This window comes from Balearica regulorum, chromosome 7 (assembly GCF_011004875.1).
Source record: "Balearica regulorum gibbericeps isolate bBalReg1 chromosome 7, bBalReg1.pri, whole genome shotgun sequence".
NCBI classification, from domain to species: Eukaryota; Metazoa; Chordata; class Aves; order Gruiformes; family Gruidae; genus Balearica; species Balearica regulorum.
The window spans coordinates 14,521,593-14,539,548 of NC_046190.1; the positions used below are offsets into that span (position 1 = coordinate 14,521,593).

The window sequence follows — 17,956 nt, forward strand, 5'->3', positions numbered from 1 at the left end:
CACTACATCTATGACATTAATCTTTCTTTAATCACTTGTTTTAAGTGTTGATACAACGAGATTTAGCGAGCAGGCAGCTCTGCAGCACTGCCAGATCTGATGATAAAGACAGAAATTACCTGAGTGATGTGTAATAAGCAGGACCAGGAGAGAACTGTGTGCAGTGCTCTGACCCACAACTCCTCTGTGGCCACAGGCAGGCACCGTTTGCTTTCTGCCTCAGCTTCCTCCATCTACAGCGATGGTCAGTAACATCAACAAGTGCCTACGGAGCTTATATGTATACACAGCTTGAGACACAAGCTGTGACAAATGCTAATCTCTCAGTTACATACATGGGCAACTCAAGGACCAAGAAGTTTTGTTAAAAGCAAATCCAGCCTCATCCCATTGCTCAAAATCTTGCCATTCAGCTTGGATTTTGCTCTGTACCGCAACTTCTGATTAATTTATTAAGCTAATTAAGAAACATGAAGACGCTTAGTGAAATCCGCATGAGCCAGCGAACCTAGAATGAGTTCCCAGGAGTCCATGTGATTGACTGACCACACAGAACAGCACTGGAAGGAATGCTTGAAATACTGATTCTCTTACAGTACCTTGATCATTCCTTGAAAAAGATATGGGAAAAAAATTTTTACCCTTTGATCCTGAGGCATTTATAAGTTTACAGCAAGGACCTCAAGAATATTGCCGTGCAGTTCAAGCTAGAGATGAAAGCATTTGACCAAGTTCAACATCTGCTCTGGTCAGTGCAGAGGGTCTTGTCTACATGAAGAGTTTTGCCATATGAATAGAGCTGTACCCACTCCACTCTCACATGCCACTTCCCCACAGACACACAGGCAAAAGAAATGGGCTGATGGGAACATTACGAAGTTCAATAAACACAAATGCAAAGTCATGAACCTGGTACAAAATAACCCCCGTGACCTGGTACTGGGGACTGACTGGCTGGGTCTGCAGAAAAGGACTCCATGGTCCTGGTGGACAAGCTACATGAGTCAGCAGTGTGTCCTCACAGCAATGAAAGCCAACTGCATACTGACTACATTAGTACCTGTGCAGCTAGCAGCTCAAGGGAAGAGATTATTTCCCTCTATTTGGCACTTGTGAGACCACACCTGGAGTACTGGTGTTCAGTTTGGGGTTCTCCAGTACAAGACAGACACTGACAAACTGAAGCAATTCCAGTGAATGAATGCTAAGATGGTCTGAAGCTGGAGCCTACGATGCACAAGGAAAAGCAGAGGGAGCTGCACTGGTTCAGTCTTGCAAAGAAAAGGCTAGAAGGGGGTCTTAAAAGTCTTTATGTACCTCATAGTAGGCTACAGAGAAGACAAAGCTAGATTGTTCTTGGAGCTAGATACCGATGGGACAAGAGGCAATGAACCGAAGCTTAAAAAATGGAAACTCTCCTTAAATAAGGAAAACTTGTTCCTCATGAGGGTGGTCAAACACGGGAACAGAGGCGCAGAGAGGCTGTGAAACCTCCATCTTTGGAAGTATTCAAAATTCTGTGACCTGAGCCAACTTCAAAGGTAGCCTGCTCCAAAGAGGGGGTTGGACCAGATGACCTCCAGAAGTCCCTTCCTAAATTATCCTGTCATTCTAAGAGACTTTGAAGGGAGGCCTGACTGAAATCCCAGCCCAGACTTAATTTCTGACTTTTTATTCCTGAATTTCTGCTTAGGAATGGAAAAAAAATTGCAAAAGTTTCAGTACATAAGGATGATCTGTAAAGAGAACAAGTAAGTTTTACTGACCTGGAATGCCACAATATGGCCTTGTATGTGATCAGAAGTAATAGTAAAATGACGCTTCTAGCCAGACTATGCTGCAGAAAATTATAGTACTGCTGGCATAGCTTTAAAGCAAAAAAGGGATCTCGGGAAGTAAGTGGTCCAACAGCAGAGGTGTAACTCAGGGGCTCTGAGCAGTGAGCAACAACCTATACATGACGTGTATAAGCTTATATCACGAGTAAGCAACTAGAGATGCCTCTGTTTCTGCAGAGGGAGGTTTATGAAGTTAGTAACTGGGAAGATTTGTGTGTGTTATTTCCCCCATGCAAGAAGCAGATCTCACTAAAGGCCCTCAGTTTCTTTTTATTAACAAAAAGTCAGTGCTAAATCAAAGCTATGGTAGACATTTATAAAACAGAAGATTCCTGTTAAGTCATTTTGTGGTAAAACTAGAATCAGGCTAGTCCATTTTTATTAAAACCAGTAATCTGAGTACGTTTGCTGTTGGTGATTGCCCTGGAATGTTAAGCTATAACCTGTTTAATATGCCTACAATGACATGCAGACAAATCCCAGGAGGTGTTTAGCTGCCCTTGAATTTGCTAACTAACGATCTGTGCTCCTGAAAAATCTCCCGGTTTATTCTTATGTGACTGTTTGGGTTTAGACTGATTTCTACAAAGGTAAACAATTTGGTCTGTCAGTGAGATTCACGGGTTCAACAATACATTATGCAAAACAATCAATTTTAAAATGCATTGTATAATTTAACCATTAAAAACAACTCCCTCCAGAATAGCAATGGCTTGCAAGCAATTATACCTAAGTAACAAGTGTTTTCCTAAATTTCTTTTCTGCAGCACAGTTCAAGGACATTAAATCTCTCTTCTACTAGCAGAAATTTGCATTCATGCTGTTTGCTTTTGCACTTTGATTATTTTCAATGGGGAAATCAGACTGCTACTTTCTCCCCCACCACCACTAACTGGCATACGCTGCCTTTGGGTTCACAACACAGCACCGTTCACAGAATCAAGAGAAACCCAAAACTTCTGCACAAACATAATCTAGATTTAGACTAGGCTTTTTAGATCCTGCTCTTTTAAGCAGCAAAACACACAATTTTTTAATATATATTTGGGAAGGGAATGCAGGGACTAACATTCATTTAATACAGCCCCATGAAACTCATCCAGACCCTCTAGGAAATGAGTGAAAGTATCAGCACAACCACAGGGAATACGGTGATTCTTTGCCTTTAAACTGGAGAGTTTACAGTCTGGTACAAACATTAACTAGAAACCACATCAGCCTTCACAGGAAAATAAAAAAGTAGCACTTTAAATAGATTCTTTGTGTTAAAGCCCATTTTAGTGGGAGGACACCAAAAAAAGGAAAAATTAGGGAGAGTTTCAGAATGACTTCCTGACAGTGAATTGTATTTGTAAGGAATATTTTCCCAAGGGAAATGGCAGAAGCTCAGTTACTTGCAACTTTGAAAACTCAACTGGACAGAGCTCCTAGAAAGGACTCAATAATTCTCTGCTGCCCCGTGGCAGATGGAAGAGAAGCAATGAGCTAACATTTTCCATCTCCAGCAGCCTATCACTCGGTGTAGGCACTCCAACTCAACTGCTGCTGACCCTCCTTCAATCCACCCTGGTCAGACCTTAGTGAGAAGCATGCTGTCAAACTTAATTTACTTTGCTGCTGCTTCTAAGAGTAAGAGCATAGCTCTAGAAAGCCGCTACCTGCTTCAGCTTTACATGCAACGGAACTGAACCTGGCAACAAACTTGGATCAGAAGCTGAGAAGTCACCATAGGTCCATGAGTAAAAGAAATTAGCTGGGAACCAGAAATAACTTGAGAGTAAGGAAAAAGGTCATTTCAACTCAGAGCTCTGCCATCAAAGTGGAAGTCTTGGAGAAGAATCAGAAGTGAGAACATTTAGGGGGAACTATTACCTGGTGTAGGCGGCAGCAAGAGTGAAACTAAAGAGCAGAGAGGAAAGTTTCAGAAACTCCTTGAACATTAGTAATGATTCCCTTGCCATGGACAGTGTGCCAATGCTTCCCAGTCATGCAGTCCTTATCCGGTAGGGAATATGGGCTGGATATGGTAGGGACTGGCAATAACCAGAGTTTACAGGGGTGTAAAATGCACACCGCTAGCTGGGGTGCTCTCAGTGTTGGCCAGAACATCTGATTTCAGCCAGGTAAATGGGCAAACACAAGATGCTTCCCAAAACTGGAGGCTAATGCCCTAGAGAAGTATCTGCTGGACCCAAAGTAGGAAAGGAAGAGATGGAAAATGTAATGCTTGAGAGAAAAAATTCTCCTGAAAGCAAAGTGTTTTTTGACACTCCTCTGAGGCTCTAACCCAAGTACAGGATGGTGATATCAGGACACTAGCGGCCTGAGATGAGAAACAGGCTGGAAGTTAAAACAAAACAACAAAAACAAATCAAAGAAGCACTTCAGGGAGCGCAGCAAACTAAAGTTGAGAGAAGAGGTGGCAACAATGAGAAGAGAATATATTGAGTCTGGAGAGAGACCTATCACTATTTTGGCTAATGCAGAACAAAAAATTCAGATAAAATTTAAGGCAAGCAAACAGAATACTGAAGTCATTCTTGGTCACGGTTCAAGTCTTCCACACTAGATCGAAAAGATACTGAAGTGCGACTTATGCTGATGTAATTTCCCCCTGTGCCTCCACTTCCCAAGGCAAGTAATGACCTTTTGGAAAGAAGCGTAAGAAATGCATCTCCTTACTGCCTCGCACCTCCACGGCATGGTCAACAAGGATTTTTTCTTAGTGTTCAAGGACCCTAAAAAGGAGCCATGCTAATTTTATTACTTCCCTGTTTGTTCAAGATTGTCTCCGCTGATTTCAGCATTCCTTCAGGGATGTGGAACAGGCACCAGCCAGCAAAAATGCAGCCAGCAGAGGGAGCGCAAAACCTTGGGTTTGCTAAACTCAAAGCTCCAGGTCCTTCCCAGACCTCAGCCCAGCAGCGAGCAGATGGAGAGGAGAGGTCCCGGGTTCCGGCATCAGTGGGGTCTAGGTGCTGGCCTGCTGCTGATTCCGGGCAAATCTCCTTTGAGAGGTGTATACCTCAGCCTGGGACTCCACAGCAACAACCAACATCTGCCATGGCCTGTTCAGTGTCTCCTTCTGTAGCTTTGCATTGTTATGACTTGTGCCCATCCTACCCTCCTCCCTCTCCCCTACCCCAGGGGGGGACAATTTCTTGAGCCCTTCATAAGGGCACAGGAAAGAAACTGTCACCTCGTTAGCCTCCTCCATCACTCCACCTGCCCAACAGGCTGCTTCTGCTAACCAACAGTTAATCCACTAAATAAAACCAAGAACATCAAGAGATGTTTATGAGCAACAAAAATAGAAGTTGACCCAAAACAACGATGAACTCAACCGACTTTGATGTGCAGGTAACCAAAACATGACACCAACAGAAACAGCAGCCTTGTTCTGTAACATTGCAGCCAAAAATCCTACTGATCTAATCTTCCCTCTAATCCTGCCTCCCTCAATTCCTAGAACAAACTAAGTTTAATTTGGGGAGCTTCGAGATTTTGGCATCTACGCCACGAGATTTTAAATCTGACAAAGGTAAAGTACTAGAAGGCACAACAGAAACATGTTTGAACATTAGGAGGAGGTTAGCTGAGGCCAGCGTGCTTACATAAGGACCTAAACCGTGCTAAGAGCAAAGTGCATGAGCTGAAAAGGAAGAGCAGCATCTTGGGACTGGGGGTCATGAAAGGAACTAGGGGCTGGATGTCTTTTTTTATTACCATCATAAGCTCCTGTAGTTTACTTTTAGTTCACTATTTAAGATATCAATTTAAAAGGATTCTTGTGTTACCAACATCTTAGATCATTAATATTCTATGTTAATGACCTGTTTTACTTCAGGCCATTTATATCACATGCAGTTTGCAATTCCAGCAGCTCAAAACCCCGACTGGTCGATGGCACTGTCAGATTTTTCAAGCTCAGCGCAAGACGTTCTAGTTTATATTGCAGCAAGAGCTGGGGGAAGCTTAATGAAAAGCTACCCTGTTAACTTTCTAAATTGGTGACAACATCCTTCACCCAGCAGGTTTTATGCAACTCCAGAACCACCTACGTGCATGAGCTTTCACAGTGAGCAAAACCACAGGATAAACACGCCTGGAACACAACCAGCGCCAGTGACCTTGACTTTGCACAAGCGCAGGGCAGGATCAGGGCCATGTGAGCATTCGCGCTCTGACGCTGCACATTTGTTTCTCCAAAACATAACACAGGGTGCACCGACAGAGTGATTTCCAATTGCTTCAGCAGAAAATGAAGGATACCGCAGCAATTTGAAGGCACAAAAAATACAACCTTCTTTTCCCACTGGCTTCTTGTTTGGGTCAGGTCCCACAAGGTGTAACCATGCAAGAATGGCTGCCACAGAACTGTGTTTCACACTGTCAGCAAATTCAATGGGAAGGGAGGGATTATGCTCTGGCTGGAAAGTGACTCCTTGAAAGACTAAAGGTATGGCACATCTAAACATAGCAAAGCATCAAGACAGACCTAAAGCCACGGATCAGAGAACCTCAAATACAGCAACCATTTCCAACCTTCTGAAGCTGTCAGAAGCATCTTCACTTTGCTTTCGTGCAATTTTAGCTAGTGGCACACAGCACAGCTGAATCCTGGACCCAGGCCTCTTCATCAAGAACACGTACAGATCAACAGTTATGGATATGAGGGGAGTTAAAATCATTTAAACCACCCAAAGACATGCTGGAATTGTCTGACACAACAGCAAACAGACAGAAGAGCACCTGTGATTTCAGAACTGGGCATCACAGATACCTAACTGACTGTAGACTGCATTTTTTTTCAAAATATTAATACAATAATATATAGAGGGGGAAAAAAAACATGATTTTGCATTTTGCTAAGAAATTAAGTAGATTTTTATCTTGATGACGTGTTACTTTAAAAGCCTATCATGCAAAGAGGTCAAAAGAAGTTGCTCAAATGCTGACTCAATATCTCCAGGAAAAGGAAAGATTACTGTAAACTGCCCTGTTTGAAAGAGTGACAATACTGATGGTATATTTGAATACATTCTTAATATTATTGAAGAACAAATGTAGACCGACTGGCTTTGTTCCTAGGAGTTTTCAATTACTCATATATGTAAGATTTTCAAGTGAACTAGTAATACAATATCCTCTTTCCATCCACACAAGGCAAGATTCATTTTCTCAAAAATAGTATTACTGGATCTGATTTTAGAAATGGAGTCTTCAAAGATCTATCTCTATGGCAATTACGCTATGAATATTTGTAATTACTGACTTTATAAAGCAACTTTTTAAGTTTCCATTTATGAACCACCATCTAATTAGTGTTTCTTTGGCCCACCCTGCATAGTCCTCTGGTAGGCTGAGTTTGTCCAGAGCTCTTGAAGGAGGAAGGAAACCTCTCAGATAACACAGCAAAGCCTTCCTCCTTCAGCAACAGCAGCTGGAGAGAACTGGAGATAAGGTGAAGAGGTAGCCTTGCCCTTGAGCAACAAGACACTGGAGAATAAATGAAAAGGAGAAAACTAGTCTAAAGCAGGAGACTCTGAATTTGTGAACTTGCCACCACTGGTTTTGCTGTGATGAAGAGTTCCTTTATTCCAGAAGACTAAGGTTCAACAGCATCTATCCAGATCATCAAGAAAATCAGTTTGGAACTGAGATCACAGTAACTAACAGCAGCTGCCTTTCATAGGTCTACTTTACTATTCTTTTAAGCAACTCTTTGATTTATTCCAAATGAACCTGTCCCCAAATTTTACTACAATATTTTGCTACAGTATTTATCACAATTTTCCTAACCTGATGACAGAGTCATTAAGCATGACATTAGAGGAAGCAAGACAACAACAAAAAGAATTAGTGGAATGGCTGCTCATTGTTTTATTTTAAAATTCAGGCGAAAACTATTTCAAAGACGGCACATAAATCAGGGTAGCCCAACAGCTTTCCAACTGCTGGGTGTGGATGACAGAGGATGACATGCAAATTACACCTACATTAAAATATTTTTCAAATTCTTCTTGTCAAATATTTACAGTAAAGTGATGCGATATTTTAGTGATGTAACAGGAATTCTGCCAGATTGGTATTTCTTTCATGATCTACCTGTTTAGCTCAGGGAAGGTGTAGCGGAGCCAACTCTGTTTTCTTTGGTATTCTGCAGAATTCTCTGTCATTATTTTAGCTCCATCCAAAGTCAATCTCAATGTATTTACTCCCAAATGACCTAAGCACTTAGCTTTAATATCACTGAGTTCCGGGACTTTGTTTATTTGGACAATTTTGCTCCAGAACAAGCTTTGTGGTATAGCTTCTCATAAGGAATAGGACTTATTGATCTAAGTAGAACACCTTTTCCTTCAATCTCCTCTGGCAAGGGACAGATCTCTTTTGTCTCATTAAGACTGGTTGACCTTGTTTGTGAATGTGTGCATCAGAGCGTCTCTATGATTTTATCTAAGTCTAGGTTCCCATACTTTTCTACTAACACCATGTAATAGCAATGCATCAAGGTATCTCAGGACAGCAAGAGCTCACAAGGGTCCATTTGAATAATCTGCTATGTAGGGCTATGATACACCCAACTCCTTCTGCAACACTCTGATGAGAGTTAACGTAAGGCACGACTCTGCTAGTTTGGGAAACAACCTCAGTTACCATGGTTGAACCCACTGGCACAGGTCAAATTATCTTCTGTGGGCAGAGGGTGAATTAAAACTCAAGCAACCCATACTGCCCACACTGAGACCACTCAGACAGTGCACAATACCAGCATCCCTGCATCGCTAAAACCCTCTGACCACGGAAATGGCCTCAGAGCAACGGTGTCCTATTGTCGTGACTTCTGCCTTGCATTTGTTTATTTTTAGCTAGGATTAGGCTGAATTCTTCTACATCCCAATAAACACTAAAGTAAATCAGCTCTAACTTCTGCTAGAAAAGACATAGGCAATTAGGTCACGCAACATACGTACGCACACTTCACTGTTATTTTCCGTGACCGCTTGTAAATCCAAACATTCTGGGCATGCCCATAGAAAAACATCAACACAAACCCCAACCAGAAAACCAGTCTACTAGGCTCTGAGGACTTGCCCTGAAATCTATAGAATAAACAACAGTATTTATCTATCATATTAACAATAGCAGAACGGATGTGTGTCACTGTACGTGGTTCACAGGAGAATCTCCAAGGACTGGGGCATGAGAGAGTTTGGAAAAGCTAAAGACTCACAGCCATGTATATATATGGGTGTTTTGTTGTTGTTGTTTTGGTTGTTTTGTGGGGTTTTTTTTTTTAAACACATGGGTCTAACATTTTGTATCTTTCCCCACTTCAATACCCTTACTTTCCCCTGTTGATCTTTTACTGCAATAGCAAAACATCCACACCTTTCCCCCCAGAGCCCTTCTTGGGGCTCTCAATGCTCTTGGGCTTCTTCCTGCATCTTCTGCCTGTTAGGAAAGGTCCCTCCACAAATTCAGCCACTGGCCAGGTGATGCTGCCTTCACAGAACAGGTCAGGGCTAAGCTCTCATCTCTACCTCAGAGGAGCAATAGGAAAAGTTTCCTCTCTTACCACACGCCATGTTTTCATGAAACTTAGTAGAAACATGGTATTTCTGACTTTTCTAACTCAATGACTTCCAAAGCTCTGGAGGACTAGGACAGTAGGAAAAAAATAAACAATAAAATGACAAAACCCAAAACAACAACAAACTCCAACCAAACAAAAAAACCAACCAGACAAAAAAACCCCTCCACCAAATCCCCCTCCAAGCAACCTCTCCCACAGCAGTAACAGCGCAGACCCTACGCCAGCCCCGCAAATGACAGGAGACGACTAATTTCAAAATACTGCTATGATTTCCACTTGCAGGAAAGAGGCTGTTATTTCTTCATGAGGAAGTATAGAAAAAACCCCAAATTTGCTAGAAAGCCATGAATAAAAGTGATTATATAAAAGCCTACTTTGTACTGCACACAATTTATTTACTCGAAACACCGTATATTTCCAAGTAGAGCTCAAATACACACTTAGTCTAAATAAGACTATGTATGATCTTCTGCTCTGCATCTTTACGCATGCCAGGTTAATACATGCAAAGGTCCCCGTCCTTCCAGGCCTTGCAGAAGCCGGGAGCCCAGCTACGCACACGGCATCGCTGTCCTTACAAGGGTTAGACAAACAGACCAGCAAACCCTGGCGAAAAGGAAATGCATTTTGAGTTCACAGTGGGGCTATCACTTGGCTATTTCTGTAGCGCCTGCATCTAAAAAAAGATCCAGTTCACACAAGTAGCTATTTTACCTTACTATCCCACAAGAACTAAACGCATTTTTTCCGATTACACTTTCCCACCATAAAATACACGACAAAATGTGACAAATATTTTTAAATATTCCTATGAAAGCATTTTGCTTATATATAGAAACATGAGTATATATGGAAACATACAAAACTCTGTGTTTATATATAGATGTCTCCTCACTGTATAACTAATATTAGTTCATGGAACTGAAGTCACACATGACAAAAAAAATGAATTAAAGTTCCAGTGAGCTTTGCCATAAAGTAGACAAAGCAGGAAAAAAAACCCTCTTGGATTTATGATAATCTCTGTATGAAATGCTGAATGGTAAATTCCCTTGAGAACTTATCTGACACAAGAAATACACAACAAAATAAACAAACCAGGGGACAAGTCCAAGAGGCTCACTGAAGAGACATCTAGTCCACATTATTTTTTTTTTTTCTCCTCCACTCCAGCAAAATCTCTGTCATGAGCCACAAGAGAGGCACAAAGAGGTTTTCTTGGGGCCTAAAGCCCATCTCCTGGGGAACAAAAGACCATCAGCTTCACCAAGGTTCAGGGCATTTCAAGCTCTTTCAGAGGAAACATTTGAAGGGACTACCCCAACTGCTACTCTTGGGAGAGTGCTCCACACTGTAATTTCTATACAAAAGAAATATACTTTGATAATTACATGAAGGTCATAAAAGTTTTTCGTAAGATTTATTTGCACAAGTCTGAGGGGTTTGAATTTCACTCTCTAATTACTCCTCCATGGTTTGGTGTCCCAAACACCACATTTCTTGCATTTAACCAAAACATCAATGTAAAATTGACTAATCTGTGGTGTTTAAGCTGAGGGAAACAAAACAAGCAGAAAATATGAGACTTTTTTTTAATGGATAAAAGTTAAATACTTTTTCCATGCCCCAAGGGGAATTAGTACAATGGATGAAGAATACCCTCTTTTTTTTTTTTTTTTTTTTAAGCAAACAACTCTCAATCCCATCTCATCATACCTGTTCAAGCACTATTCTAAACCATGAGTTTCCATTCACAGCACTTATACTATAGTACTTAAAACTGTCACAGGAGCCTGTTCTAACACCCAGCCAAACACACTCCTTCTTGAACACCTTCCCTGACAAGTGCAGAATCCCAGTTTTCATGAAAAGGAGTTTTCACCAATAAAGGCCAGGTACTTTTGTAGCAGTTTCCCAACAATTACCATGAATAAAAAGAATTCTTGGATTACCCGGACAATAAATAACTCAAGGGTTTTTTTTTCTAAAATATGACAAAGTTACTGAAATAACGGCATACCCAGTCCTGCATCTCAAGGTTACAACCCTGTGTAACGTGCTGGAGTCAACCAGACAAAGCAACCAAGAGATGGGTCTGAATGGGGAAAGGCTGGAGTAGGCACTGTCTGTAGAGCTTAGTGGAAAGCTTCACACAGTAACTGTGGATAGCAGGAGTGGCAGATAGCTTTCCAGAAATGAAGATTAATTTCTCTCAGGAACAGAATTTGCCTCCTCTCGATCTTTAAAGGCTGGTGGCATCTCACTTGCTTACTTCCATGGCAACTGGATTCCCTTCTTGTCAAAAAGCTGTTCAAGCTAAGCTCTGTCTTCTCTCCAACTCCTGTTGTACCAAATACCCAGAAAAACAAATGGGACCAAGGATGAATAAATTCAATTGTGCAACTGAAACAGTAAAATTTCAAAGCTTTCTTACAAAAACTTTACAGATCTCTGTCCCACTTCACAACATCATCAGCTTCTTGCTGGCTGAAAATTAGCAACTATATAATATGTACAGCCACACAGTACAAGGGAAGGGTACCTCCCTCTGATCTAGAACAAAACTAGATCACAGTGTGGTGACCACAGTGTGACCACAGAACAAGACTTGGAGTTCTTGGTCCCAGGATCTAGAACTAATCTACTCAGCTCCACAGGAACACCAAGTTCTTTTACGACCGCAAGTGATCAGGAGCTGAGATCTATTATTCATTGAGATGATGACATGTCTGGCAGAACAACAGCTCTTGGCAGGACAGCAAAATATTTATGCAGTGTAACAACTCAAAGGAAATGATTTGCCAAATTGACTGCAACAATAGTCTTCAACCTTTTTCAATTTGTGGACTGCTAAAAATGCTCAGTGGGAATGCAGAACTCTGTACAGCTGAGCTCTCTACTGACAAGAGGCTTATTGTTTTTTAAGATACCTTTATTGAGACGTCAGAAATAGTCCCTGAATGCAAGCTAAAAAAAAATAAATCACCAGACCACGTTATTTTCTGGAAGTTTTATCCAAATATTATAATAACCAAGACTTAAAAGCCTGAAATCAAATTGTTACAGGTCCCTGCAAAATAAAGATATTCTTCCTAGTGACATTAACAAGAGCTTATACGGCAAATACGGAGGCCAACCACCATGCGAAGTGGTCAAATGGCAGAACTCAAATGCAGCGGAGCCCCCAGGGCAAGGAGAGCACAGAGCAGCGTATCACCAAACAGTGCCCTGGGCTCCTCCCCGGGCAGAAAGCGAGAGCAGATGCAGCCCTGGGAGGAACCCTGAGCACTGGATCCCACACGGGTCTATTTCTAAGGAAAGCTGAAATTAGTGGTTGGTGACAGTGGTTTTTTTAAAGGCAGCATTTAGAGACTTATCAACAGAAACAAAATATAGGGAAGGGGGAATAGAAGGAAAGGAAAGAACTCTGGGAATTGCAAGTGAGATTTGTGTTATTTCCACTGTGGTAGCCCTTGAATCAGTGCTCAAACCACCATCTCTGCCCCAGCTCATTAGACTACCTAGTAATTTGTCTGCTCCTGTACAGTAATCCACAGTGCGAGCCATGGCAATGCGGGGATGAGAGAGGCCAGCACACCCCAGCCTCACTGGTGGAAGGACCGGGGAGATGATGGCACAGACAATATGACTCTCAAGCGCTGACATGTTTCATCAGACATACTGTTTCAGCAGATATCAGTATCGGCAAGTTGGCCTGGTGGTCTGGCCATTGTGAAGTGGCTCTTTCCTGCAGATGTCACAACAGGGGTGATCTGAGGGGCAGGCTTTGCAGATAATGCTAGGAAATGTTTTATGGACAAAAGGAGCAGCGCAAAAGAGCTCCTGGCAGAAAGTACAGCTGAGGTCAACACTGCTCTAGATGTGCAGGGGTGAGGCATTTAAAAGAGGACAAGAACAAATAGGAAGCTTTTGTCCTCCCTGCATCAAATTCCTCACTGTTTTTAAGGCACACTCCACCCTCACACTTCCCACTTTAACACCTTGCTATGAAACATCCTTTTGAAAATGAAATCTGAAAACATTTCCCTCTCCCCTTGCGATAGGTCTGAGCCAGCCTCTGAGGTGAGAGCAGAGAGCAAAGTCCAAATCTTTAATCAAGAACAACCACTGATCTGCAAGCAAATATTATAGCAGTTTCTTCATCAAAGATGGGGGAAGATGTGTTTTCCCAACACCAAGAGTAGTGAAATTTGATTAGCGGAGGAAGTCTGAGAGAAGATGGCGGTGCTTCTGGAAATAGGTTAAAAAATGGCACAGGAAAACACAGACAGCAAGAAAGTAGCTTGAGAAAGAGATTTCACTGATCTGACAGGAGAAAAAGACATCTTAGAGCAGCCTACTGTTCTCAAAGGAGACAGGGAAGATCTTCAAATGTTTAAGGGATTATGAAATGGTGACTGGAATGAAAATGTGCAAAACTAAGGTATTCATGCTATTCTTTCCACAAGTGAAATGATCAGAAGTGCTAATATCAGTGTGCAAGTTACACCAGAGTCTAAGCACAGAAAGAACTAAGAAGGAAGGCAAAAGCATGCTAAGACAAGAAGATACAACTGCTGTAGCAGTTATTTGCCGAGGCAAATGAGATACTCCAGAAACAAGAGGGGGATTTGTGCACAGAAATCCGCCTGGTCACACAAGCGAGTTGCCCAGGGGGTTACGCCAAGCTGTTCATGAGAAAGTCTCCTGAACCCTGTGAACAATGAAAGCAGTCCTTTTTCCATCCATCTCTCCCAGAGTATTTAAAGATTTGAATTTTCCCATATCATTTTTGGTTCGTCTCTCTCCTCCTATAAATAGAGAAGCAGCAGTGCATCCATCTCTTCTTCATCTTTTTTGGTGGTCTAGCATTGCACACATGCTGGAATGTTTTTCTAGTAAACGATAAGCGATGGGAAACAAGTCAAAGACAAAGGACAAGAGACCTTGAGCTCAAACAAGTAGGAGAGATGGGAGCCTGTCCTCTTTCCCAAGAGGCAGGTATCTTTTCTCTGGACCAAAGGGTTTTGTTTTGGAAACAAACGTATCTATTTCTGTCACTTCCTTTAGACATGTAGTCTTCATGGGGCTGATAGTAAGACTGACTACAGTGTCTGAGAATGACAGTTTGGCCCCTAAAAGAAAGCATTTCTAACCTAAATATGAAACCCAAAGGAAACACACCCCTGCTGCTCAGCACACGTCTCAGTGGACTAACGCTGTGATCTGTGCTCTGCTGTCAGAGCCTTCACTTTAATCCAAAGTCCAATAATCGAGTTAGCGCTTTGCGAGGAGACTTAAAGCCCCCGGGGTTTCTGCCAAGCAGCCGGTCAGCAGAGAGGCTAAGCTGGACATCAGCAGGTGGTCCGGCTGCCATGGGAAAACAAGAGTGGTGTGGGCAGCTGGACAGCTGAGTGAGGAGCTGCAGGAACGCCTGTAGCTCTACCCTGACCCATAGGAGGTCAACCACACCACTGGATGTTCCCAAGAAAAACAAAAACATGAACAGAAGAGGAAGGGCAAGCCACGGCAAAGGGAGAAAACACCAAGACCAGTCAGTTTGGGCTTGGAAGTTGCTTCATAAGTCAAAGCCCACTTCTGTACTGAGATGCTTAAACACAACATGAAGGCAGCGTAAGTATCTCAAGCTGCAGCCCTGATGTACCACTGCAGCGATGAACAGGATGAGACAGCCGCACTAACACAGCAGTGTCTCTGATAGATGAGGAAGGAGCCGGGGAGAGCGGCAGGCGGGGGAAGCTAATGAATTCCAGAAGATCATGGTCTTCCATCCCTGCTTAAAAATAGGAACTGCGGTCAGAGGTTTGAGACAGAGAAAGTCAAACCTCAGCATTTGGATCCAGATTTTGAAACCACAAGAGGTCAAAGTTAATTGATGGTTGGTCATTCAGAGGTCCTGGGACAACTTCAGAATCAACAACATGCTGTAAAGTTGTGTTGAAGTTGGGCTCCTATCTCCCATCCAAAAGATGTAACAATATCCCTGAAAATAGCAGCCCTGACCAGCACCCTTCCTAGGATTACCTGCTCAACACTTGGAGGAAATGAGCAAGTTGCCAACTAGCAGCAGGGTCAGGCAAAGCCTGGTCGTAAGAGCTGCAAGAGGGAACAGCTTTCAAAGTAGGCAGCAGCGGGCAGGTTCTTGTGGAGCTGGCAGGGCCACTGACTCTGGGATAGCCTAATCCACTAACAGGTAAATCCCCTCCACAAAACATTCCTTCCTGCCTGAAAAGACTTATTTGGCAACCAAAGCCCCCTACTTTAGAGTAAGAGCTGGGGAGGAATGTGACCTGTGGCTCCTGATGGGAGAAGGCCCCAGCACATGGAGTACCAGGCTGAAAGCCACCCAAGCCTCAGCACGTGGGGCTCTCCAGTGAACTGTCCTGACTCCACGTACGAGATCCTTGCACAGCAAGCGGGACATTGGGCACTGAGATCTGGTGCTTGTTATGCTCTTTAGATACATGGACTAGACAACCTTTAAAGGTCCCTTCCAAGCCAAACTATTCTAGGATCCGATGTTAAGGGCCTATCTCTCCAGACAGCTGGATCTGCAGGAAGGAAGAATTCTGTTTAGTGGTTTTGGCAAACATCATCCCATGAATAACGGTTTGGCCTGCTAACTCTGATGAAGACAACGCAGAAGGGAACTCAATGGCCTAAAATGAAAGACAAGTGAGAGACTTCAGCTTCGGACCCTGCTTCAACATGCTCCTAGGCATTGCTCATACATACATGGAGTGAAAGCCCATGCTCAAAATTTCACTAACTGAGATTACTGAGGAAGAGGAACCGATCCTCACTCATATCCACATTAGAGGAGCCAAAGTTTGGCACATATACTAAAACCAGGCAAAACAGACAATGCTAGAAAATCCCACCTGGGCAAGTCATTTTTATCAGACAGTTTACCCCAAATTATGCAGAAAGACACCTTTTGTTTTTCTAACACATCTCTTTGCAGCTTGGTAAGATACACTGCACTGTAGCCACACTGTCATCCTTGAATGGAGACATCTTACTCCCTCACAGATTCAGAGGTAAAGAGACTACAGTCTGATGTGGCATGTGCCCTGCATGATCATTCATTCATCACCCCAACTTGTACCAGCATGGGCATCAACTCAAAGGCATGAGAGCACAGATCCATCTTGAGAGAGGTATTGGTCAGTCATGGTGGTTTTGTTCACAGGGAGTGATGGAACAGCCCCTTACCAATGCAAATATGTGGTAAGAGTAGTCACTGGAACTGCTGTGGCTTCTCAAGTGTGCAGAGATAAGCTTTGTTATCAGACCTAAGTCAGTATAAGATTCAGCTGTTTCCCTAGAAGAATCTTCACTCACCCAATTCCACATCTCATTCGTTAGTAGGTGGCAACATGTTTTTCCCCACCCCAAAAAAATTACCTCTCTCAAGTGCTGAAAAACCAAGGCAAAAGATGTTTTAGGGCCCATTTTGGGCTCTAAGCTCATTCAAGGGCTGAGGAGAAACCTACTGTAGCTCACTTGTCTCTAACAGGATTGTATATACAGCTCCTGTCTTCCTCCCCACTTCAGGGAATTGGAGCTGCATATGAATTTCCTTTCCTTACAATCTTTTGTTGGAAATGATCAGTACTGCTTGTTACAAGCCTGCCACGTGGGAAAAAACACGGCACAGAGGAGGTGCAAACTCCCCTTCCCAACAACAGTACTCACTGAAGAGGGGTGAGGGGAGACAATGGAAAAGGGGGCTCTACTTGACGGCTTGCAGGTCACTTTGTCACTTTTATTGTCGGCAATAGCCAGTCTAAAAATTGTAGAGCTGGTCACAGTAAAGAATACATCTAAAGTGATAAAAACAGTCATGTTGGATTAAGGGGAAAGGAGTTGAGACAGAAATTACACAAAGGAGAGAAAGATCAAATGGACAAAACCAGGAGCTCTTTCAGCTAGCTCCTCTTCTCCAAAAATAAGGCATCTCCCAGGTAAATTGAGATAGCAAAAGAAAGCCTCTACTCTGCGTGACAGCGACAGCACAGTAGATCATCCAACACAAATGCTCACACATTCCCTTTAGAGAATTAGAATTAGAGAACTTAGAGAATTAGAGAACAGAGATTTTAAGCAAGAGTACATGTGCATGTAAGTTTGCTTTCCAAATTCCGATCCTCTCATAGCTTCTCATCAACAGTTTTCTATTTCTACTATGAAGGGCTCTACTGCAATTATGCTCAGTTACTGAAAGCCTCTTTACTCTAATCCTCTTCTTAGCCTCAGAAAGTAACAGCATCAACTGATACCTGTGAGCTTAGCCTCCTCCACAGGAAACACTCTAGAGTTCTCAGCAGAGAAAAAAAAACCTTAGGACATACCCATCTACACCAGCTCGCCTGTTCACCTTACCAGTGCTAAGCATCAGATCTTCTAAGTGAGCCAAACCAAATTTTCAAGGCCAAAACTCGTAATTTTGGTATTTTAAAGCAGCAAGCTCCAAGCAGAAAATGGATGGGAAATC

General features: G+C 42.7%; 2 protein-coding genes across 5 annotated transcripts in view; one reads left to right on the plus strand and one right to left on the minus strand.

The window, feature by feature from the left end:
* The window catches only part of ATP5MK (ATP synthase membrane subunit k), a 236,409-nt gene that overhangs the window by 164,033 nt on the left and 54,420 nt on the right, over nucleotides 1-17,956 (plus strand). The window contains exon 4 of one of the 2 annotated variants that reach the window (XM_075758025.1): nucleotides 12,156-12,170. The exons of the other annotated variant lie outside the window; for it this stretch is intronic. The gene's annotated coding sequence lies outside the window, so the exon portion shown is untranslated. Of the gene's footprint in view, nucleotides 1-12,155; nucleotides 12,171-17,956 lie in introns of those variants that run through there. 2 annotated transcript variants of the gene reach the window in all.
* CNNM2 (cyclin and CBS domain divalent metal cation transport mediator 2) overlaps nucleotides 1-17,956 on the minus strand; it is a 121,574-nt gene that overhangs the window by 30,453 nt on the left and 73,165 nt on the right. The window lies entirely within an intron of this gene.